The 26068-nt window shown below is 37.5% G+C and overlaps 1 protein-coding gene across 1 annotated transcript in view; it reads left to right on the top strand.

Annotated features, from left to right (window-relative positions):
- CCSER1 (coiled-coil serine rich protein 1) overlaps positions 1-26068 on the top strand; it is a 1048396-nt gene that overhangs the window by 1021655 nt on the left and 673 nt on the right. The window lies entirely within an intron of this gene.

Genomic DNA, 26068 nt, shown 5'->3' with positions numbered 1-26068 from the left:
GCCAGCCATCTTGTGGTGGCAATCTTGTGGCAGCCATCTTGTGATGATGTGGGGTGGCCATCTTGTGACAACATCGGGGTGGCCATCTTGTGATGAAGTAGGGGTGGCCATCTCATGACAACATGGGGGCAGCCATCTTGTGATGACATGAGGATGTCACGCAAGAGCGTGACAGCCACCTAGGCTTTTATTAGTATAGATTATATCTTGATTTAAATTGTAGGCTGTGATAAAGTCTTAAGAATATTCTAGGGACTGAGTTATAGTTACTAGGCAAACATGAAAGGGAAAACATTCTAGGCAGAGGATAAAAGATGAATGACTTAATGGATCTAAGGAAGGGAGAGTTGCTCATATTTAAGAAACTCAAAATTACTAATGTCATTAGAAACTCAATGATTAATGGAAATGTTGTTCAGGAAGAAATTAGAAAGTTCAGTATGGCTAGATAGTTCAGGGTCATGTAGACCATTACAACAATTTTTATCTTCTTGAAATTCAGTAGTAACATATTGAAGGAAAATAAGGAGATCAATGACATGAATAGATTTGCATTTTAAAAAGGATTTATATAACTTTTGCTGGAGTGTGTGAAGATACAAAAGAATAGGTACAGTAACCCTGGCAGGAGGTAATGGCAAGTTTAACTAGAGGGATGGAGGTGGAAAGAATTGAGCATAAGGATGGTAGAACCATGAAATAGTGATAGGTTGAATGTTAGGGAATAAGAAAGGGGAAATTCTCAAGAAGAATTCCAAATATTCTGTATTGTCTCCATTCATTTATTTGTTCAAAAAATATTACTGACATTGTTAAGAGTAATTAAAAACCAGAATGATGCAATTTCTAACAGATCAGTTAGAAATAAACAGTACTGAGATGTCTGTAACATAGTCACAGGGATAGATAGGTATATATACTCTGAGAAAAAGTTCAGATTGCAGTATAAGTTTAAGAGTTGTTCACATAAAGATAGTATGTAAAGTCATGGGAATGGATGAGATCTCCTAGGGAGAGTGAAATGAATCTGTACTCAAACATTGTGACAGAAAATGGTCTGCAGAGAAGACTGAGTTGTCACAACTAGAGAAGCGGAAAACAGCCAGGTACATGAGATGTCACAAATACCAAAACATGATGGAGTTCAGGATGGAAGTAGTTAGCCCATTAATGTTTCTTAATAGTAAAGAATATGTGAACTGGTAAATATCCATTTGAGTTAACAACTTAGAGGCCTTCAAGAAGAGCAAAAGCTAAACTGGAGTGAGTTGATGAATAAGGGGGGAGTGAGAAGTTGAAGCAATCAAAGAAAGCAATTCCTTGGAAAACTCTGTTTCACGCTTAGAAATTCTGATGTTATAACACTTATTTTTCACTAAATCTCTTTTTAACTTGAGATACTTTTGTATTATTGTTTTAGTGATTTATTTAATTTTGCTTTTTATTTTAAACTAGGGGACCAGTGCACAAATTCGTGCACCTTGAAAGAAACTGTGGGCTGCGAGGCTGCAGTAGGCACAGGAGTGGGTCTTGGCCCATCCTCTGTGCCCCTCCAGACCCTCCCACCACAGCCCCTGGTCCCCTGTCTCCTGGCAGCCCTGCTCCTGCTGCCACCACTCCCACATGCTGACGGCGCCGGCCCTGCTCGCACCTGCTGACAGTGCAGAGCAATTGGGGCCAGTGCTGGTAGCAGATGCAAGCTGCAGCTGCTGCCCCGGTCACCCCTCAGGAGCAGGGGGAGATGGAAAAGCCCTCAGGGGTGATCAGGGCTGGCAGCCACTGCTTGCACTCACTGATGGCGCTGAGTGATCAGGACCGGCACCAGCCACCTGCAGAAGGTGTAAATGGGGCTGGTGCTGGCAGCAGGTGTGAGCACCGGGTGGGACTGTGGCACACAGGAGCAAAGAATTTTCAGTAACCACCAGAGGCTCACCCCAATGATAACGACCGGCGCTCCACCTTGGTCTGGCACCCCCGCTCACCTGCTCCACCATCCCACCACAACCAATGCCCGCCATGTTCCGCACACACCTCCTGGTGGTCAGTGCATGTCATAGTGACTGGCTGTTCAGTTTTTCAGTTGTTCCGCTGTTTAGTCTATTTGCATATTAGCCTTTTATTATGTAGGATACTAGTTTAGTTCTTAAGTAAAAGAAATGCCTAATCACAAGATTGTATATTTGTTTCTTTGACTCTCTCATTGTATGGGTTCTCCATAAGAATGAATGAATGAATAGATGAAAGAATAAATAGTGAAGACAGAAAGAACCATAGAGAATGAGCGATATTAACAGAGCTGGTATAAGAGATTCACTGTCTCTTTTTTTAGGACTAGGTTTAGATTTAAATATTTTTGAGGTCTCCCCATAGTGATTGTAAGGAATTACTCAAACTATTCAGAACATCACACACATGATCTATCGAGTAGTTGTGTTTTTTGTTTGTTTGTTTTGTGTGTGTGTGTGTGTGTGTGTGTGTCTTTTTTGATAATTCATTTGCTATCTACACTAGCATCTGCCAATCTGTCTTGATATTAGATTGAAAACCACCTTCATTATGATCAGGATATGGACTCACCTCAGCTTTATAAGTCTAGCATATGGGCCTTTCAACACAGACTCTATTGAAATGCAGGAGAAATCACATTTGTAGCCATGAAAGAATTAATCCTCTGCCTCTAGATCACTTCAGTCTGAGGAATGCAGAGAGATGTACCATAAGCCAATGTCTTGTTACCATGTCTTCTCTTTGAACTGCATTTTATTGTAGCAGAACACTGCTAGCAAAGATCAGTGCATACATGTGTAATCTATCATCACATGCTTACTCCTTGACCTTTCTTTATCACAAAACAGCACAAAATGCCTTCCTTGTACTACTCCAAGAATTTATCTACATATCTATTTTTTTTATCACACAAACTTAACAGATATAACTGTATCTATATAGCTACAGTTCATGAATGTTGCTGAAATACAGAATAATTGCTGGAACATATAATTAAATATTTTAATACAAATCCTTTTAACCTTGTTATTCTTATGTCAAATGCATGTCCTGTAGCTCTGCATTAAAATGAAAGTTGATGGGTTTTGCCTGGAAACAATAAACAATGCTTTGGTAAGTCTGTAATTGGCTATTAATTTCCACTAATATCTTTATAAATTTGGCCAAGTAAGTCATTTATCAATTTTACTCAGTTTCCTTATAAAATTGAGGGGATTGAACCACATTAACTTTACAGTTTCTACTTCATCTTTAAATTTTTATGATTAAATCAAAATGAAAATATTCATTATTATTGAGTAGGTTATATTTAAAATTAATAAAATGACAAAACACATTAACAAAATGAAAATAATTATTTAGATATTAGCAATTTGTATGTTTCATCTCACTCTCATTATATTTTGTATTTTGTTGATTTTTTTCTATTTAAATATTAATTTTATAATTTTTAAAGGATGACTAACTTTAAAGCTGATGGCTCATCTGTTTTCTCTTTGTTGGCAGACTTTTTGAGATGGCTCTGAGTTTTTAAGAGCACTATTTGCTTTGATAAAGCATCTTTTCAGGAGAAAAAAAATAGCCTTAGAATTACTTCTGATACTCCATAGTAAGTGACTCTAATATCCATAAACTCATCCTATATAGGAAAATATGGTTATTTTAAAAATTGCTATTATTAAATAAACCTCTTATCTTCAAGTTTTAACCTTTTGCACTCAGATGTCGAGGGTGACTTGACATGGTTAGCATCGGTAGCAGCTCGTATGTTGAGCCACACTTGACATGTAGTTTCACCGCGGGGGGAAGGGAGATTTTTGTCTATTTTTCCAGTATCTTTTCTTGTTTTCATTAGCATGAAAGGACAAGTAAAATGTAAATGCCGTCTCAACTGATGCCACCACCTAAGCTTTACCAATGGCATCTTCAAAGGCTATTTGTTTCTAAGACACATCAGTCACGTGAAAAAGGTTAGACCAGTACACTAACTTCCAGGGGTAGATTATTATCCACTAACTTAGAGCAACGTTTAGATGGAAATCTCCATATACACTTCACCCTAACAAAAAACACAAAGATTGTGTTGTTTGTTCTAACAGTAAAATCAAAGGAGGAAGAAGAGAGACGATTTATATTTGCGAAACATGTGAATGTAAACCAGGTCTTCATGTGGGTGAATGTTTCAAAAAATATCACACCATGAAAAATTATAGAGATTAAAATTACTCTTTGAATGTATTAATAATTTGAAATATAAAAAAATCCAAATAAATAAGTTTGTATGAAAAGAAACTCCAGTTTTTTATTCTACTGCCATGCTTTGTAAAATCTGGGGTATTTAAAAAATTAAATCCCGAGTAGAATAAAGGAATAGAGAAAAAAGCAAGCGAGTACAAAGGGTTAATTCTTCACATGATAAAAAATATATCTTTGAAATTCCATGTTTCTTTTAAAAATTGGTTCTAACTTGTATTTAATGATATTGAAGACAAGGAAAGAAAAAGTAGAATTACTAGAAAAGAAATTAAATGAAATTGAGGCAAGTAATTGGTCAGAGAAAGAATTCAAAGGAATGGTTATAAAGATGCTCAAATGTCTGGAGACAAATAAACACAACTCAATGAGAATTATAAGAAGCTGAATGAGAATTTCACCAACATGAAAAGGAATCAAGAGAACATGAGGACATTGCTGCAATAAAGAACACAGTGGAAGGCTTCAACAGTAGACTAGAAGAAGCTGAGGACCACATCAGCGAGTTAGAAGACAAGGTAGAAAAAACACCCAAGAGGAGCAGCAACCGGAAAAAAAATACTTAAAAAGCAAGAGGAGAGCCTAAGGGAGCTTGAGGATAACACGAAATAAAACAACATCTGCATAATAGGGGTGTCAGAAGGAGAGGAGGCTGAGCAAGGAATATAAAACCTGTTTGAAGAAATAATGACAGAAAACTTCCCTGATTTGGGGAAGAAAAAAGTCACACAAGTCCAGGAAGCACAGAGTCCCAAACAAGATGAACCCAAAAAAAGACTGACACCAAGGCACATCATAATTAAATAGGCAAACATCAACAACAAAGTAAGATTCTTAAAGGCTGCTAGAGAGGGACAGAAAGTTACCTACAAGGGATCTCCCATTAGACTATCAACTGATTTCTCAACAGAAACTCATCAGGCCAGAAGGGAATGGAATGAAATATACAAAATAATGCAAGGCAAGGGACTCGATCCAAGAATACTATACCCAGCAAGGCTATCATTTAAAATTGAAGGTGAAATCAGGAGCTTCACAGACCAAATAAAAAAGCTAAGGGAGTTTATTACCACCAAGCCAGCAATACAATAAATACTAAAGGGACTGCTGTAAAAAGAAGAAATAATAAGGGAAGAAAGAACACAGGCATAAAGAATAAAAATGATGACAAAGAAGTACCTATCAATAACCGTAAATGTAAATGGACTAAGTGCTCCAATCAAGACATAGGGTAGCTGAATGGATAAGACAACATGACTCATATATTTATAGTGCTGTCTACAAGAGACCCACCTCAGAACAAAGGACTCACACAGACTGATAGTGAAGGGATGGAAAAAATTTTCAGGAAAATTAAAATAAATGAAAAAAGCTGGGATAGAAATACTTATATCTGACAAAATAGACCTTAAAATGAAGGCCATAACAAGAGATAAGGAGGACCACATCATAATACTAAGGGGAGTAATTCAACAAGAGGATATAACTCTGGTAAACATATATGAACCCAATGCAGGAGGACCCAAATACATTAAAAAAAAAAAAAAGCTTCTGGAAGATATAAAGGGAGAGATTAACAGCAATATAATCATAGTAGGGGACCTTAATACCCCATTGACACCACTGGATAAATCATCAAAAAAAAAAATCATCAAAGACACAGCAATGCTAAATAACTCACTAGATCAGATGGAATTAATTGACATCTTCAGAACATTTCATTCCAAAGCAATAGATTATACATTCTTCTCAAGTGCACACAGGACATTTTCAAAGATAGACCACATATTGGGACACAGACAAAGTCTCTTCAAATTCAAGATAATAGAAATCATATCAAGCATCTTCTAAGATCACAATGGCATAATATTAGAAGTCAACTACAATAAAAACAATCCAAAAAATCCAAACACTGGGAGGCTAAGTGGTATGCTATTAAATAACGATTGGGTTAACAATCAGATCAAAGAAGAAATAAAAAGCATCATGGCAACAAATGACAATGAAAACACAACAATTCAAAATCTATGGGACACAGTGAAAGAAGTCCTGAGAGGAAAGTTCATAGCTCTACAAGCCTACCTAAAAAAAAAAAAAAAAAAGAAAGAAAAGAAAAAAATAGAAAAAAAAATGTAATAAATTATCTAAACCTGTAACTTAAAAAAAAAATTAGAAAGAAAGCAACAAGAAAAGCCCAGAGTAAGCAGAATGAAGGAAATAACAAAGATCAGAGTGGAAACAAATGACATAAGAGACAAAAAAAACCCCACCAATACAAAAGATCAATAAAACCAAGAGCTGATTCTTTGAAAGGATGTACAAGATTGTTGAACCTATAGCCAGGTTTACCAAGAAACAAAGAGAAAGGACCCAAATAAACAAAATCAGAAATAAAAGAGGTAAAGTAACAACCGACCCCACAGAAATACAAAGGATTGGTAAAAAATACTATGAACAACTCTACTCCAACAAACTGGACAATGTAGATGAAATGGACATATTCCTAGAAAAATACAATCTTCCAAAACTCAATCAGGAAGAATAAAAAAAACCTGAATAGGCCTATAACTACCAATGAAATTGAAGCAGTAATAATAAAAAAAAATTCCAGCAAACAAAAGGCCTGGGCCAGACAGATTCACAGGGGAGTTCTAACAAAAACTCAAAGAAGAACTAAAACCTATCCTTCTCAGACTATTCCAAAATATTCAAGAGGAAGGCATACTTCCAAGCTCTTTCCATGAATTCAGCATTACCCTAATACCAAAACCAGATAAAGACACTACAAAGAAAGAGAATTACAGTCCAATATCCTTGATAAACATAGATGCTAAAATCCTCAACAAAATTCTAGCAAATCGGATCCAGCATTACATTATAAATATCATACACCATGACCAAGTGGGATTTATTCTGGAGATGCAAGGCTTGTACAATATCCATAAATCAATAAACATGATATATCACATAAACAAAGTGAGAGACAAAAATCACATAATTATATCAATTGATGCAGAAAAAGCATTTGAAAAAATCCAACATACTTTCCTGATTAAAAACTCTCAACAAAGTGGGAATAGAGAGATCATACCTCAACATAATAAAAGCCTTATATGACAAACCTACAGCCAACATCATACTCAATGGACAAAAACTAAAACCATTTTCATGAAGACAGGAATAAGACAGGGATGCCCTCTTTCACCACTCCTGTTCAACATAGTACTAGAAGTGCTAGCCATAGCCATCAGACAAGAAGAAGAAATAAAAGGCATCCAGATAGGAAAAGAAGTAAAAGTGCATTATTCGCAGATGACATGATATTATACATAGAAAACCCTAAAGACTCCATCAAAACACTACTAGATTTAATAAATGCATTTGTCAATGTAGCAGGATATAATATTAACAAACAGAAATTTATGGCTTTTTTATACACCAATAATGAACTCACAGAAATAGAAACTAAAAAATATAATAATAACATGTACCATTACAATGAAAAAATAAAGAGAGCTAGGAATAAACTTAACTAAAGAGGTAAAAGATCTGTACTCAGAAAACTACAGGAAGTTGAAAAGAAGAGATAGAGGAAGACATAAACAAATGGAAGAATATACCATGCTCATGGATTGGTAGAATCAACATCATTAAAATGTCTATACTATCCAAAGCAATCTATAGATTCAATGAAATCCCCATTAAAATACCAATGGCATATTTCACAGACCTAGAACAACTCTCAAAAATTCATCTGGAATAAAAAAAGACCCGAATAGCCACAGCTATCCTGAGAAAGAAGAACAAAGTTGGAGGGATCGCAATACCTGATATCAAGCTATCTTATAAAACCTGTCCTCTCATTATTCTCAAAACTGCCTGGTACTGGCATAAGAACAGACATATAGACCAATGGAACAGAACAAAGAACCAAGAAATTGACCCAAGCCATTATGCTCAATTAATATTTGACAAAGGAGGCAGGAACATGCAATGGAGTCAAGACAGTCTCTTCAATAAATGGTGTTGGGAAAATTGGGCAGATACATGCAAAAAAATGAAACTAGACCACCAACTTGCACCATACAAAAATAAACTAAAAATGGATAAAAGACTTAAATATAAGACAAGAAACCATAAAAATCTTAGAAGAATCCATAGGTAGCAAAATATCAGACATATGTCAAGCAACATCTTTAATAGATACAGTTCCTTGGACAATGGAAACTAAGGAGAAAATAAACAAATGGGACTACATCAAAATAAAAAGCTTCTGCACAGCAAAGAAACCATCAACAAAATAAGAGAGCCCACTGCATGGGAGAACATATTTGCCAATGTCATGTCCAATAAGGGTTTAGTCTCCAAAATTCATAGGGAACTCATACAACGTAACAAAAAGGAAGATAAACGATCCAATAAAAAAATGGGCAAAGGATCTAAATAAACCCCTTTTGAAAGAGGACATAAAGAAGACCAAGAGACATATGGAAACATGCTCAAAGTCACTAATCATCTGAGAGATGCAAATCAAAACAACAATAAGGTACCACTTCAAACCTGTCAGAATGACTATCATCAACAAATGACAAGTGCTGGTGAGGATGTGGAGAAAAAGGAACCCTCATACACTGCTGATGGGAATGCAGACTGGTGCAGTCACTGTGGGAAACAGTATGGAGTTTCCTCAAAAAATTAAAAATGGAACTGCCATTTGACCCAGTAATTCCACTTCTAAGAACATATCCCAAGAAACCAGAGACACCAGTCAGAAAAGATATATGCACCCCTATGTTCATAGCAGCACAATTTACAATAGCTAAGATTTGGAAACAGCCCAAGTGCCCATCAGCAGATGAGTGGATTAAAAAACAGTGGTACATCTACACAATGGAATACTAGGCTGCTGTAAAAAAGAAGGAACTCTTACCATTTGTAACAGCATGAATGGACCTAGAGAGCATTATGCTAAGCGAAATAAGCCAGTCTGAGATAGATAAATATCACTTGATCTCACTCATTTGTGGAATTTAATGAACATAAACTGATGAACTAAAGTGGATCCAGAGACATATAAGCATTGAACAGACCATCCAATCTCAGAGGAAAGGCCTGAGTGTGTGTGGGAAAGATCAACCAAAGGACTTGAATGTATGCATATAAGCATAACCCATGGATACAGACAGTAGGGGAGTGAGGGCCTGTGCTGGGGAGAGGGAACGACCAGGGAGAGGTTAATGGGAGAGACAAAAGACATATGTAATACTTTAAACAATAAAGAATTAAATTTAAAAAAATGATATTGGGTCCATAGCTTTTTACTCTAGAATTCATTCCCAGTTGTGTCTTATTCTTTATTTATACTATATAAAAGCATTTCAGAAAATCAGATGGTAGGTAAAAATGAGTCTTACTTCATAAAAAATCCCAAAACATTGTACATACTTCGTATTTCCATACATGTGTATAATATTCTTTTGATATTATAAATTTTTAAAGACTTCTAAATAGTATTGTGTCACCAAATCATCAAGCATAAGTCATGTTTTGTTATTTCTATCTGATAACTTGATTCATAACAAGGTTTAAATGACTAATAAGTTATATGGGAATTATTTAGAAGCAGTTCTCCATGGAGCCTGGGTATATTTTGAGTAATAAATGAAATTAATAACTAATGAACCAGTAATGTTTAATATACCTAAAGGAATTGACACAAATGTGGCATTTTAGTATCAATGAAATTTGGGAAGGGTATTTAATTTTTTTGACAGATAAGGAGTTTGCATAGTACATAGGACTTGGAATTCAAAGACCTGAGTCATCTTGAGTAAGCCAATTTTCATTAAGAGCCTCATGTATGTGTGTTTTTATTTGTAAAATGGAAGTGAGGCACTTGAAACCAATCTTAATGTACATTTACAAGGATAAATTAGGATACTTTATGGTAAAATAATTTCTAGCATTTAAAGTATATGACAGCTGAGATGCTATAATTATATTTATTTGTACTATTCTCCAAATTATACCATGTATTTAATTATGTATTGTCTTTATTCAGTGAGTCAAACTTATTCCTTAAGTGGCTTGCCTTACATTATCTATAATAATAAAAGCATAATATGCAAATTGACCAAACGACCAAACAGCAGAACAACCGTTCGGATGACCTTCCAGATGACCATGCTATGACAAGCACTAGTGCCAGGCCAGCCAAGGCAGGTGTGATGAGATTGGTTGGAAGGTCCTGCCATCGCCCTGCAGAGGGAGGCCCAGACCACCCTCTGTGGGGTGATTGATGGGGGGGATCCATGATCGATTGCCCCAAAGAGGGAGGCCCAGGCCACCCTCTGCGCAGCGATCAATTGTGGAGCCCCGCCTGGGTGGGCGGGGCCTTCCTCTGCTGGGCGATCAGTTGCAGAGCCCTGTGATTGATTGCCCCAAAGAGGAAGGCCCAAGCTACCTGGCCAATGGCGCTGTGGCAGGTGGGCAGGGCCTCCCTCTGAGTAGCCATCAATCATGGAGCCCCGCAATCCATCTCCCAGCAGAGGTAGGCCCAGGCCACCTGGCTGGCAGCACTGTGGTGGGTGGGCAGGGCTTCTCTCTGCAGGGTGATCAATCTGGGGGCCCCACAATCGATCACCCCACAGAAGGAAGCCCAGGTCACCGGTCAGTGACACTGTGGCAAGTATGTGGGGCTGGCCAACGATTGCCCCTCAGAGGGAGGCCCAGGCCAGCCAAGTGATCATACCCCATGCCTGTCACCTGCAGAGTGAGGCGACCGGGGGCGGGGGGGAGGAGGCTGGGGCGGGAGAGGGGGGACAGGGAGCAGTGCTGTACAGATGGCAAGTAGTAGCAGTAGTGGGGGCAGGGTCAGCTGCCAGCAGCTAGGGGAAGGAAAGCCCCAATAGGCCCTGATTGCTGGCCAGGCCTAGGGATCCTACCCGAGGGGTCCCGGATTGCAAGAGGGCACAGGTCGGGCTGAGGGACAACCCCCCATACACCCCCCCTTGCAGAATTTCATGCACCGGGCCTCTAGTACTGATATAAAACAATAAATGAGCCATGTAAAATTGCTGTATTTTTATTTCATTTCTTTTGCCAGGTTATTTTGTACATTAGGTAAATAATGTCTTAGTTTTAGAAGTCTCCTAGCAGAGTTTATTGGGTAAAATTACTCTTTAGATGGAATCATTTAAGCAAGGAGGTTAGGATTCACATTATTTAATCAGGCTAATAACTACTAAAATGAAGAGGAATAAACAGTAGTCTAGATTCTTAATTTTATAAGTATATTTTCTCATGTATTGGATACAACAAATATTTCTATCTTATAAAACCACAGCAATTGGCTATAAAGACTGAATTATTCACACAAAAGACATTATGTGAATATTAGAATTTTTGTGATTATTTTTTAATGCTGCTTTTATTCAAGAAACATTGCACCATCTAATATGTGCTAGATATTTGGAAGCAGTGTCTAGACAGGAGACTCATTTTTCATGTTGTTGCTGTAGTAAACCTCTGCAATTGTCCATTATTGTGATTTGTTGTGCAAACACATAAGAGTCATTTCCTCTTCATTTCCCTTAGGAATATAAATTTAGCTTAAGCCCTCACTTACTCTTTTCATTTAGAAATCACATTTTTCTGGAATATCACTTGTACAAAATTATACTTTCTTAGGTTTCTTCTGAATTGAGTTTTTAATTATATGCCCATATTGCTTTTATAAACAGTAATTGTCTGAAATTCTTATTTAAGTCACCTTTTAACTAAGAATTATTCACAGAGACTGGGTTACAACACACACACACACACACACACACACACACACACACACACCCCTCATTATTGTTCTTCAGGATTAATCCTGTACAGAGTTCATTTGCTCTAGTTACAGTCAGAACAGTCAAGCATAAGCCAAGTGGCTTATGTGAAAAAAACACAACAACACACACAACTGTTGCATGTTTTAATTTTTCTTGTGGGAAGAGGAACATACTTTCCTCTCTTGGGAACTCTGCCTTTTAGCTGACCTTCCTAACATTTACCTTGCTTATCTTGGTCAAGTTCTCTAACCCTAGTTGAATCCTAAATGCCCACCAGAGAATGTAGTATACCCTAAAGAATTTAGGAGTGAGGTTGAGTCAGAAGAAATAATTTCATTCCAGACAATTTCCTCTTGGTAATTTGTGCATTCTGAAAAAAAAATAGGTTTTGCCTGCCTGAAACTTTGAATGTTTCTTTTTGCTTATTACTTGAACTTATTAGAAGGCTTCCTGCTTGCAAAGCACTTACTACTTCTCTATACAATCTCTCTGTGGTAGAGCATTTCTTAGACCTTCAACAAAATTCTTCTTTATCACTGAAAACAGATTCACCATCTAAGGATATAAAAAGATGCAGCAATGTGCCAAAATCCACAGAGACATGCCCTGGTATTTATAACTGCTTTAGAAATCCTATTCGTCAGTGATGACAGGGAAAGGACAGTCTGTAATTTTTAGTAAATGTAGTTTGAATTCACACTGACACTTCAATGGTTGTCACTGAGAAAGAGGGACATTTCAGGTCCACCAATTACTTCACACCAATAGATTAGGTTGTGAAAAAGCAAAGGGAACATTTGTTTATTTAAGCAGTTCATGACACTGTTAATATTCCTCCATTTCCTGTCTGTGCTGGAACAGTTATGTTTTAAGACCTCTGTTATAGCACTGAATGAAGTGCTGCCTAATTAAACATATCGGAGCCCTAATGCTTCCTGGGTTATTCGGAATGAAGAAACCCTTAGAATGTATGTACCATACCGTATGTGGTGCTTATTTGTCTTGTTGATCAAGATTTATGCTTCCAATGTTTATCAGCAGATTACATTGACTTTGTGAATGAGCTAATATTTTCAATTAATCACTGTAAGGGCCCATAAAAGTATCTAGCCTATAAAGAGCATTATGTGTTTTTAAAGAACACATAGTATAAAAGCCTAAATTTGCTTTCCTACTGGTTATAAATGATTTTTAATATTTTTACTTTTTATCCTCACCTGAGGATGTTTTGATTTGAGAGAGAGAGGAAGGGAGAGAGAGATCGATTGGTCGCCTCCTGTGCATGCCCTGACTGAGGATCAAACCCACACCCACGTAAATGCCCAAACTGGAAATCTAACCTGCAACCTTGTGTGCATTGAGATGATGTTATGACCAACTGAGCCACCCAGCCAGGGCTGTAAATGATTTTTTAAAAGGATAGCTGTTTCTGTATGTGGCCTTTTTCTTTTCTTTCCAGAGGTACTGCATTGGTTACTGTCTGACTTAGGGAAGCATTATAGTTTAGGCCAGTGATGCTCATTAGGGACAACTTTGCTCTCAAGGGGATATTTGGAAATGTCTAGAGACACTTTGGGTTGTTGTAGTTGGGTTAAGGTGCTACTGGCACCTAGAGGTGGAGGCAAGGGATGCTGCTAGGCATACTGCAATGCCCTGGACAGACCCCTACAGAAAATATCTAATCCCAAATGTAAATAGTTCTGAAGTTAAAAAGTTCCTGGCTTAGAGCTTGGGTTTGGAAATCCAAATGTTTGATATCCAGTTCATCTTCTGCTGCCTGCTAAACCTGGAATTCTGGTAAGGAAATTCTGGTAAAACAAAGCACATATCTTGACACATTATAAATATTCCCCAAATCTTAGTGATTATTATAAACTAGAGGCCCAGTGCACGAAATTCGTGCATGGGGGGGGTTGTCCCTCAGCCTGACCTGCACCCTCTCCAATCTGGGAGTCCTCAAGGGATATCCTACTGATGGCTTAGGCCCGCTCCCCATGGTTCTCTGCTCTCTGTGGGGCCTGCCTGCTCCTCACTGCAGCAACTGCCAAGCAGGCCGTGCTGGGTGCTGCCTGCGGGCCACACTTGCCTGCTCCCTGGTCGCTGCAGTGATGGCTAAGCAGGCCATGCTGGGTGCTGTCAGTGGGCTGAGGCCGTGCTGGGTGCTGCCTGTGTCTGCACTTGCCTGCTCTCGGTTCACCACAGCGACAGCCAAGCAGGCCGTGCTGGGAGCTGCCTCCTCCCTGCTGTCAGTCTCCATGGAGGCGATAAGGTTAATTTGCATACTCACTCCTGATTTGCTGGTTGGCATCATGAAGTGATGGTCAATTTGCATATTTTCTTTTATTAGTGTAGATAAAATCTGAACTAAAGTGACTTATACGCCTTCTAATCATTTTTCTAAAATTATATAACATATGTTCTCTTGAATTTAGCAAATTTAAGAATCCCTTCTCTATAGATCTTTTCAACATTAGGCATCAGATAAATAATCAGGTTTTGAAAGCACTCATCACCACATTGTGTAAATTATCAACCTCATTAAAACTAGGATAGAAACTAGTGTGGTAAAGTTTTACAAGAAAAAATCATTATGTCTCTTCCAATAGTAGACTCCATTGTCAATAAAGCAATAAAGCATTATCTTGGAATGCTATAGAATCCATCCTCTAAAAGTAGGACAACAGGGGTTTCTTTAAGGTGTGTGCTTCAATGGGAAGGGAAATATGTACAGAGCACTTCCATTTAATTCTTCTTTAACATGTGTCACAATGCTAATGTAACCTTTCTTTAAGAGAATTTCAAAGATCATTAGAGAAAAAAATATTAAAAGAGACCCTTATGACAGTATCCAGAATAACTACATAGAAAGAAAATAATTGTGAACAAATGGAAAGATATCCCATTCTGTAATAGTAATTGGAATGATTACTATTATTAAAATGTGCTTACTATCCAAAGCAATCCACAGATTCAATGCAAACTCTATCAAAATTCCAATGGCAATTCTTTCACAGAACTGGAACAAATAATTCTAAAATTTGAATGGAACCACAAAAAATCCCAAATAGCCAAAGAAGTATTGAGAAAGGAGAACAAAGCTAGAGGTATCATTCTCTCTGGTCTCAAACTATATTACAAAGCTATAATAATTAAAACTTTATAGCTTTGATGAATTTAAGAAGATGAATTTAAAAAGATATGTATGTATAGACAACTGTGGTGGACCTGGAAATTGTTATGCTAAGTGAAATAAGTCAGATGGAGAAAGACAAATGCTATGGCATTGGCATAAAAACAGACACACAAGTCAATGTAACAGAATTGAGAATCCATAAATAAACCAACCTCCAAATGGACAATTAATTTACGATAAAGCAGCCAAGAACATAAAATGAGAAACAGATAGTCTCTTCAATAAATGGTCTTGGGAAAACTGGACATCCACATGAAAAAGAATAAAAGTAGACCTCTATCTTACACCATACACAAAAATTAACTCAATGTTAGCAAAGGACTTAAACGTAAGACTTGATACCATTTAAGACTTAACGCCATAAAATTCCTAGAAGAAAACATAGTTGGTAATCTGACACGCTTTCTATCAATATTTTTGAGAATTTGATTCCAAAGGCTTGGGCAACGAACAAAAATAAACATGGAATTATGTCTAACTAAAAAGTGATTGCATAGCAAAGGAAACCATAATCAAAATGAAAAGAAGATATTTGCAAATCATATATTTGTTAAGAAGTTAATATTAACATACTCATTCAACTCAACTACCGAAAAACGCATGATTAAAAAATGGGCAGAGGCCCTGGCCATTAGTTCAGTTGGTTAGAGTGTTGTCTCAATAAGCCAAGGTTGTGGGTTCAATCCCTGGTTCGGGCACATACAACAATCAACCAATTATGTATAAATGGGTGGAAAAACAAATTTATTTTCCTCTCTCTTCCTTCACTTCTCTCTCTAAAATCAATAAATATTTTTAATAGACTGAACATAGATGGCCAACAGGCACATGAACAACTGTTTAACATCATTAATTGCTAGAGAAATGCACATCAAAGCCACAAGGAAATATCACCTCACTCCTGTTAGAATGACTTATATAAAAAAAAAAAAAAGACAATAAATAACAAGTGTTGAAAAGGATGTAGAACAAAAGGAACCTTTGTACATCATTGCTGGGAATGTAAATTAGTACAGCCATGAATAGAAAACAATGTGGCAATTCCTCAAAAAATTAAAAATAGAAATACCATATGATCCAGCTCTTCCACTTCTGGGTATTTATCTGAAGAATATGAGAACACCAATTCCAAAAAAACATATGCACTCCTATGCTCATAACAGCATTGTTGACAATAGCCAAACTTTGGAAACAACGTAAGTATCCACTGATGGATGAATTAAAAAAGATATGTATGTATAGACAACTGTGGTGGACCTGGAAATTGTTAGGCTAAGTGAAATAAGTCAGATGGAGAAAGACAAATGCCTTATGATTTTACTCATATGCAGAATCTAAAAAAACCCACAATATAATATTGAATAAACAGAAACAAATTCACGGTTAGAGAAAATGTTGTGGCTATGAGAAGGAAATGGGAGTTGGGTAAAATGAGTAAAGGGGATCCATTTTATAGTGATGGATGGAAACTAGACTTTTTGTGGTGATCACTTTTGGTAGTATACACAGATGTCTAATTATAATATTGTACACATGAAATATTTATAATTTTATCTCAATAAAAAAAGAAAATAATCTAAGATTTATTTATAGATTTTAATATGTTACCGAGTAATATTATTTGTACATACCTTTTTTCAAAGTACTTTTTATATGCATAATCATATTTAACCTAGAGATGGCCTATTGACTTCAAAATATTGAAAGTTTTTATTATTCTGCCTTTATTATAGAGTTTTCTCTGTCATTCACTTATTATACTGCCTCAGCTGGTGCCGTCAACATTTATTTTCTGCACTAATGAAGTGACCAACCCAATTAATCTTAAAGTCTGGGCAGTATCAAATGGGTCATAGTCATTTGTTGAGTCTGTATATTAAATAATATGTTACTACTGTTACTAAGACACCAGAAATTATACTTTTTTATAAATCAGAGAAGATTCTAATTGTTTTGTTTGTATTTCTGAATTCAAAATGTTTACATAAATGAAATATATAGGAGTTGAGTTAAAGATATTTTAATGGGACTACTTTCCTATTCCTGGTTTTGGCCCAAGAAGTTTATTTCTATATCATGTTGATACATGGGCAGAAAAGAGATTAAAAACCGCTGCTTCACCATAACTCCCTTTCAATTCATTTTCCACAGTTTTGATGCAATGTACTTAAAGAGATTTTTTTCAGTTGCTTTGATATTTAATGCTATAGACATAACATCATATTGCTTTGGTGGTTATAAAAGGTTTATTTTCTCTGATGTATATCTTGTAGTTATATAATAAGTCTTTCCTTATTGGGGAAGGTACAACTAAGAGGGAGTTGAAACTATAAAAACATCCCTGAAAAGTAACCTCTCCCTTGGGAAAAGTCATTCCCAGGAAAGGAAGGAAGGGAGAGAGGAAGGAAGGGAAGCAAAATAGACATGCCCAGTGCTTGGTAGTTTAAGATCCAGATGATACATCAATCTGTATACATCAAAGTAATCAACTCATTCAGCAATGAGAGAGAAAAATATATAAAGGAAAAGAACCCTCCATCCTATATAATAATCCTATATAATAAAAGGCTAATATGCAAATAGACCAAATGGCGGAACAACCAAACAACCGGTCACTATGACATGTGCTGACCACCAGGGGTCACACGCGGAACATGGTGATGTCGGTAACAGGCAGCAGAGTGTGGCACATGGCAGGTGTCGGCCACAGCGGGATGGTGGAGCAGGTGAGCGGGGGCACCAGACCAAGGCAGGGCACTGGTGGCTGTCATTGGGGCAAGCCTCTGGGGGTTACTGAAAATTCTTTGCTCCCTCGCGCCACAGTCCCGCCCGGCGCTTGTACCTGCTGCGGGCTCTGGCCCTGCTTGCACCTGCTGCTGGTGCCCAGTGCCGACAGCAGGTGCAATCAGTGGCTGCCTGCCCTGATCGCCCCTCAGGGCTTCTCCACCTCCCCCTGCTCCTGAGGGGCAATTGGGACGGCAGCCACCACTCGCACCCACTGACAGCACCGGCCCTGCTTGCACCCGCTGCTGGCGCTGGCCCCAATTGCTCCAGGCAGTCAGTGTGAGGGAGTGGCGGTGGTGGGAGCGGGGCTGTCAGCAGACAGGGGACTGTGGGCCGTGGTGGGAGGGGCCGGGTTGGGGTGCGGAGGATGGGCCGAGACCCACCCCTGTGCCTACCATAGCCTCGCAGCCCACAGTTCCTTTTGAGGTGCATGAATTCATGCACTGGGCCCCTAGTATTATATAAACTGTCAGTGAGGAAAGGAATCATGGTAATAGAGTCTTTTCTGGAATGTATAAATATTAAGAAAATACTACTAAATACCAAGCACTGCTACAAGCAGTGGATTTAGCATTAAACAAGATAGGCAAAGTGCCTGCCCATACGAAATGTATATTTTGGTTGGTTTGGGTGTAGAAATGCATAGGGTTCAAAACTTATATTCTTAAAAATAAAATATACAGTATTCTGCATTGCCTATCTTATTTGATCCAGAGGACTCATTAGTAGGAAACCATGAACTTACTCAGAAAGTGCATTTCTCAGTGTGAATTATCATCTAAGAGTTACTACTTCTCCTACTATAAGAACTCTGACCAATGATACTGGCTCACTTTAATGTAATTTAATATTATTTCTTCTTTTATTTGAATTCAAATATTAATATTGGTATTTTTAGTAAACTTTATGATTTTTTAAAATACTATTTGACATCAGTCATTTTTCTAATGTAAACCATTTTTTTTCTACCTAGATATTAGGAATTGTTTCATGTGTTTCTATCCCTTTAGGAACAATTCTAGATGTAAAGCAATACTATTTTCTGTTAAGTGAAGAAAAAATATATTTGTATTTTTTTTTATATTTGTATTAAATTCTAACCAATGCAAGAAAGAATCATAGGAAGTAACAGCTGATAACATTTTTTGGCAGTTGTCAGTATAGTTCACAGAAAGGAAAAACTTCAGAAAAAATACATAAAATTCATCAATCAGTGATAGAAATATTGCTACATTCCCCCTTTAATTTTATTACCCTACTTTAACAAAAATGGGACTATACACATTGGCATGATTACTCTATTCATATTTTTCATCAGTTATGAGACAATTTTTTAAAGATAATAAGATCCCTAAAATTAGATGAATCTTAAAATCAGTGCTTGCAACCAGGTCATGGTTGTAACAGAGTTTGCACAGTTGTATGTATGGATTTTATAGCTTTATATTGTCCTTTATTTTTAATTTGAGTTCAATGCAATATTGGTACTACGTGGGTTGAGTTTTCATTTAAGAATATCATTCAAGAAGTGTTTACTATGATCTTTTATTATAACCAGTTATTTTGTGTATGGAAACCCAGTAAAGAAAGAAAAAGGGTGTAACATTGATATGAGAAATATATATATATATATATATATATATATATATATATATATATATATATATATATATATATACTTGTAATTGGATTGCCTCAATTCCATACCCTCTTCTAAAATTAAACCAAATGCTTTATGAAATCTAAAGCAGAAGTATACCCACATGTATATACCCCCTGAGATAAATGTGAATGAACTGTCTATCAAACATAAGAAACTGAAGAAAGAAGAAATTGCATGAGAGGTTGGTGTTACCAATTATTGGGTCACACTAATTATAATAAGTAAATGGAATATAGTTTTTGTTTGTTTTTAATAGCATGGTTTTTGTTTGTTTTTCCTTTCTTAGTAGTATCCTCCTATCTAATAAAAGAGTAATATGCAGATTGACCATCAATCCAACACACAATATGGCTGCCCCCATGTGGTCAAAGATCCTGCCCCCATGTGGACACAAGATGGCCACCACAAGATGGCCAGCAGGGGAGGGCAGTTGGCAGGCACCAGGCCTGCAAGGGAGGGTAGTTGAGAGGCACCAGGCCTGCAAGGGAGGGCAGTTGGAGGCAATCAACCCTGCTGGGGATGGCAGTTAGGGGTGACCAGGCTGGCAGAGGAGGAAAGTTGGGGGCAAACAGGCTGGCAGGGGAGCAGTTAGACATCAATCAGGCTGGCATGGGAGTGGTTACGGGGTGATCAGGCTGGCAGGCAGAAGTGATTTAGGGGCAATCAGGAAGGCAGGCAGGCGAGCAGTTGGGAGCCAGCAATCCTGGATTGTGAGAGGGATATCCGACTGCTGGGATCGGGCCTAAATGGGCAGTCGGACATCCCTCGAGGGGTCCCAGATTGGAGAGGGTGCAGGCTGGGCTGAGGGACAACCCCAGCCCCCATGCACGAATTTCGTGCACTGGGCCTCTAGTGTATAATAAAATCAGTGATCTTGGATTCAATGAAATGCAGACTACCTGCTTTCAGAAGAAATTAGAGAGAAAATATAATAGGGAGATAAAGAATTGATTTTATTATAATCCTAACACTTTAATCACTGTATTTGCCATCTATTCATCCTCTACTAGGAAATCTAAAGATAGGTAATAAAATAGCTGTTTGACAACTAAATGGCCTAAAAACTAACATATGAGTTTTGGGAAATTTACTTTCAGTTTTGAGAAAGATGTAGCTAAGCATATGCACTGAAAATTCCCTTTAGGGATGTGATCCCAAGAGCTGTGGAAAGAATTAATTTCTTCATCATGCTACTAATTGGTGTTATTTATTTCCCTCTGGGCTACAGTAACCAAATACAAATATTTATGTGCCAAAATATACTTTTTTATATTTTGAATTAAGGGGATATTTTCTGTTTGTCTAAACATGTTCCAAACATGTAGAATTATTTACACTTTTTTTTTTTAATGTAGAATTTTAGAACTGGAAAGGGAGTTAAATGAATATTAGTATTTCTTCAAGATCTTTTTCTCATCCTTTCAATAGGCTCAGAAAAAGAAGCCCACAAAATTAACTTATTCATCCAAGGTCACTCCATTTGATAGCAGCAGAGTCAAGATTAGAGTATTTGCTAAAAGTTCAATATTCTTACCATTATGCCAAATTGTCTCATAATGTATGAAACATACCAATTGGATAATCAGTGTAGTAGATGCTGTGGTTGTGCTTCCATTCTCCCTCCCTCTGCCCCAAACACACACTCCCCACACACAAACACACGCTTTCACAACTAAAGCTTTCGTTTTTCCAGTTGCTGAAAATGTTGGCAGCTGATAGCATTCAAGTTAAGTTCCTCTCCAAGAATTTCTCCCTGAAGAAAAATAATAAGGAAAAGCCTGCTTTCTCGAGATTACACCCCTTTCCCAGAGGCTGCCAATGTCCAATAAGAGTATAAGGCTCCCCAACCACTTGTTTAAAAGGGAGACAGCTATGCAAAGTCACGCAAGCTTTAGATTGCTGTGTGATTATCTGAGACTAGAGGCCCGGTGCATGAAATTCATGGACTCAGGAGAGGTGGGAAGTCCCTCAGCCCAACCATGTGCCCTCTCGCAGTATAGGAGCCCTCAGGAGATATCTGATGGCTTAGCGCTGCCGTGGAGGCGGGAGAGGTTTCCACCACCCCTGATGAACTTGCCAGCCATGAGCCCGGCTTCTGGCTGAGCGGCGCTCCCCTTATGGGAGCGCACTGACCACCAGGGGGCAGCTCCTGCATTGAGCGTCTGCCCTCTGGTGGTCAGTGCGCATCATAGCGCTGGTCGTTCTGCCGTTTGGTCTATTTGCATATTAGCCCTTTATTATATAGGATCGTGTCATTGCAGAGCACTTTGAAGTCCCCCTTTGCCAGACCCTGCTTCCTTCACTCCTCCACTGGTGTTGGCTTGAGAATACACTCCAATGAATGTTTTATTTATTGTCTCAAATATTTGTCTCAGATTCTGTTCTGGAGAACCAAACTACAACAATTAATGTAAAATTACTTAAATATTCCGGAGTAAATGGCTTTGCTTTCATTAAGTCTAGATAGAAGTATTCCAAGTGGCTTAGCTTCCAAAGGGTGAAATGTGCATCTACCAAAGTAATTTCTAGGTTTATTTATCACTTTATTTTATTCATGTAATTAGTATTGTTGCTGTCATTAAGATAACTATGTATGTCAACACAGGTATGAATGTGAATCTTCCTTTCACAGATGAGGAAATTGGTGGCTTAGGGATGGTAAGAATCTTACTATGGTCACCTAGCTGGAAAGTGTCTAAATTCTGGTTATCAAGTGAATAAATTAATCCATATATGTCTGACCACAAATCCTTGCCCTTAGCCCCTGTGCCACACAGTCTCCTACATATTTGATGAGTCCTGGATTAAAGGTGAACATCATAAATAACTAAAAAAGGAGGGGGGGGGGATTTGAAGTCTAAGATGTTAAAAGCAATCTATGTGAAGCAAACACGAATGGATAATTTAAATATGCATTTTTCTTTAAAAATTGAGAGGGAGAGCCTTGATTTTGTTTCTTTTTATGGTAGATACTCATGTTCTTTGTAGTTATCAGATACCATATCAGAGAAAGAGTATTGAGGCTGCCTGTGGGTGAAATTGTATTCTTTTAATATATCTTTATTAAAATTGTATATTCAATTTAATGTAATATCCTAGGAGGACTAAAATGACCACATAAAGAAAATAATGGATATTTCCCCCAATGTAATGTAATGGAGATGATCTCCACCCACCTTCTCTACTTTCCTAGGCAGCAGCTATAAAAATAAAAATGAAAAAGAAACATTTTCACTGCTAATTATCACGATGAATTTACTAATGCCTCTTTTGTCCTGAAATGAAAGTTTTTGTCAGAATACTTTACAAATAGCATCCAGGATGTGTCTAACATTTGGATGCAAATATTAAGCACAGTGTTGATTTGGAGCCTGCCAGTAGCTGATTCAATAGTTAGGTAAATTTCTTATAGAAGTAAAGTTAGATGAAGAGAATATAAAAGGTCACTTTTCTAAGGAAATCCAAATACCTAGAGTGTTGGAAAAGAGTCAAGAAGCAGTAATCTAGAAATGTTTCTGAAGAATGAAAATTGAATCGAAATAGTTTATTCCTTTTATCCCCAAGAAAGTCTCTGAAACATCTGCTGTAAATCAGGCAATGCTTCTTTCGTGCACCAGATCACCAACCTGACTTCCTCTACTCCTCATCTATGGATGGGTTAAAGTGGCAAATTATAGAGAAGGTCTGCTATAAGTAGGCACATAAAAACCAGAATGAACATTTCACAATCAAGACAATTTTTATAAAAGAAAGGCATGATTAGTAAAATATTTCAATCTGAAAAAAACATATGGACACCCCAAGTTACCCCCCAATACACCTTTGTTTTGCAGAAGAGCAGAGAGATTCATCTCAGTGATGGTAATCTTGAAACATCAGTTTAAATTACAATATTGTTCTGCATGTAATTTATTTTAGAAAAAATGTGATACCTTTCAGAAATATTCTGGGGCTCTGCTGGAAGGCTGAATGAACTTGTGGTTCATCAAGCAGACCATCTAACCTGCACTAGTGTAGGGTACAAACTCACTGAGCCTCAGTTTTCTAATCTGTACAATGAGGATGAGGGGAACTACTTTGATCATGGATTGAATATGTTAAGGCATTAGAAGAATGCTTGGCATATAATATATGCTCATAAACAGTATTTAGTATTATCTCAGCAGCTAAACATTATTCAACATATGCTTATTTTTAAATGCTTAATATGTGTCTGAGAATTGAATCAGGAGAATAGAGTGGATATAAGAGAAGTGGACAGATGACATGAGGTTGCATTTTTCCCCCCAGTACATTAGCAAGAACGTGATTTGAAGGGGTATGAAGAAAAGAGAGAAAGCAAAGGTAAGTTCCACGTGTTAGCCTGATAGGGATGACATTTATTACGAAGGAGGCTATTTGGGGGAAGAATAGGTTTCAGAGTCAAAATCATGTTTGTTTTTATTTGGTTTTATATCAAATTAGTGATATTAATCAAAGTGATGGTGGCTGAATAAGGGAACTGGAATTCAAAGTAGAGATCAGGTTTGCAAAAATGGCTTTCAAGGGAACAATGAAAAGATGATCATTTAAAACTATTCCATTTAGATGTCAAGTATTCAGAAGTTTTCTGGATCCTTCAGAATGTTTTATACCAACCTACTGACATCTGCTCTACTCTCTTCTCTCTCTCTTCATTCTTCCTATCAACAATAAACCCTGCCCTTTTACCGCCAGAGCAATAGGACAAGTAGTCAGTTTCTAGCTCAATGTGCTTTTCCAAACCAAGACAATGTTCTTTCTCTTCAAGAGGAATTCTGGTACCAGCTTGTAATATTTGCTTCCCACAGCATGACTCAATGAGCTATGTTTTGTTTCTATCATCCTATATAATAAAAGGGTAATATGCAAATCAACCAAACAGCTGAACGACTGGTTGCTATAATGCACATTGATCACCAGGGGGCAGATGCTCAATGCAGGAGCTGTCCCCTGGTGGTCAGTGTGCTCCCACAGGGGGAGCGCCGCTCAGCCACAAGCTGGGCTGACGGCTGGTGAGTGCAGCGGCCTGCCTCAGGGGCAGCACTAAGGATGTCCGACTATGGTTTAGGCCTGCTCCCCATGGGCCTAAGCCATCAGTCAAACATCCCCCGAGGGCTTCCTGACTACGAGAGGGTACAGGCTGGGCTGAGGGACACCCCCCCTCCTGAGTGCATGAATCTTGTGTACTGGGCCTTTAGTTAGAATATAAACATTGTGAGAAAGAAGATGGCATATACTTGTGGACGTGATTTTGATTAATAAAGTGCTTCCAAAAATTCGAAATGAAATTTCTTTTAGGTACTCTATTGTCCTCCTTAGGTCAATGTTGTGACATTGTTTAGTTCCTTAAATTTCTAGGTTACCTCTTTGCTGATACAAATAATGACATTGATCATTCTAAAACTCTCTGCACATTTATTTAAGTAAATATAGTGTATAAAATCCAGCAAAAAAACTAATAGGCTCATACATTGATGTTCATTACTTATACAAATTATCTATATTCTCAGGTAAACCTATAGAACTCAAGTTTAGGAAATTATATAAACACATTTTAAAATGCCTTTTAGTTCAATGACAAAAAGAAATGAGCTATCAAGCAATGAACAGACATGGAGAAACCTTAAATGAATATTGCTAAGTGAAAGAAGCCAATCTGAAAAGACTCCATACTATACAATTCCAACTATAAAACATTCTGGAAAAGATAAAATTATGGAGATGATAAAAATCAGCAGTTACTAGGGTTAGGAGGCATAGTGGAGAGATGAATAGGAAGACCAGGGTATATTTTTAGGGCAATGAAAATACTCTATCATAATAATGAATAAATGCCATTATAATTTTGTCCAAACCCAAAGAATGCACAGCTCCAACAGTAAATCCTAATGTAAACTGGATTTAGGTGATTATGCTGTGTCAATGTAGGTTTATTCTTGGTAAAAAATGTGCCACTTTGGTGAGTGGTGTTGATTGGGGGGAAGTTATGCACATGTACATTAGAAATCTCTGTAACTCCCTTTCAATTTTCTCTAAACCTAAAAGTGTAAAGCCTTCAGCCCCTGCTGAGTGGCTCAGTTGGCTGGTTGGAGTGTCATCCCTTTTACCCAAGGGTTGTGGGCTCAATTCCTGGGGCTGATGGTGGGAATTGTAGGTTCAATTCCCAGTCAAGGTGTGTGCTGGGGGATGGTGTTGGCTGATGGATGTTTTTTCTCTCTTTCTAAAACTCAATTAAAAAAACAAACATATGCTTGGGTGAGGATTTTTAAAAATAATAATAAATAAAGCTTTTAAAATAATGTTTTTTAGAAC

Source organism: Eptesicus fuscus, chromosome 2 (genome assembly GCF_027574615.1).
Source record: "Eptesicus fuscus isolate TK198812 chromosome 2, DD_ASM_mEF_20220401, whole genome shotgun sequence".
NCBI lineage: Eukaryota > Metazoa > Chordata > Mammalia > Chiroptera > Vespertilionidae > Eptesicus > Eptesicus fuscus.
The sequence above is the reverse complement of the archived record's forward strand: the minus strand, read 5'-3'. Positions and strand labels throughout refer to the sequence as shown.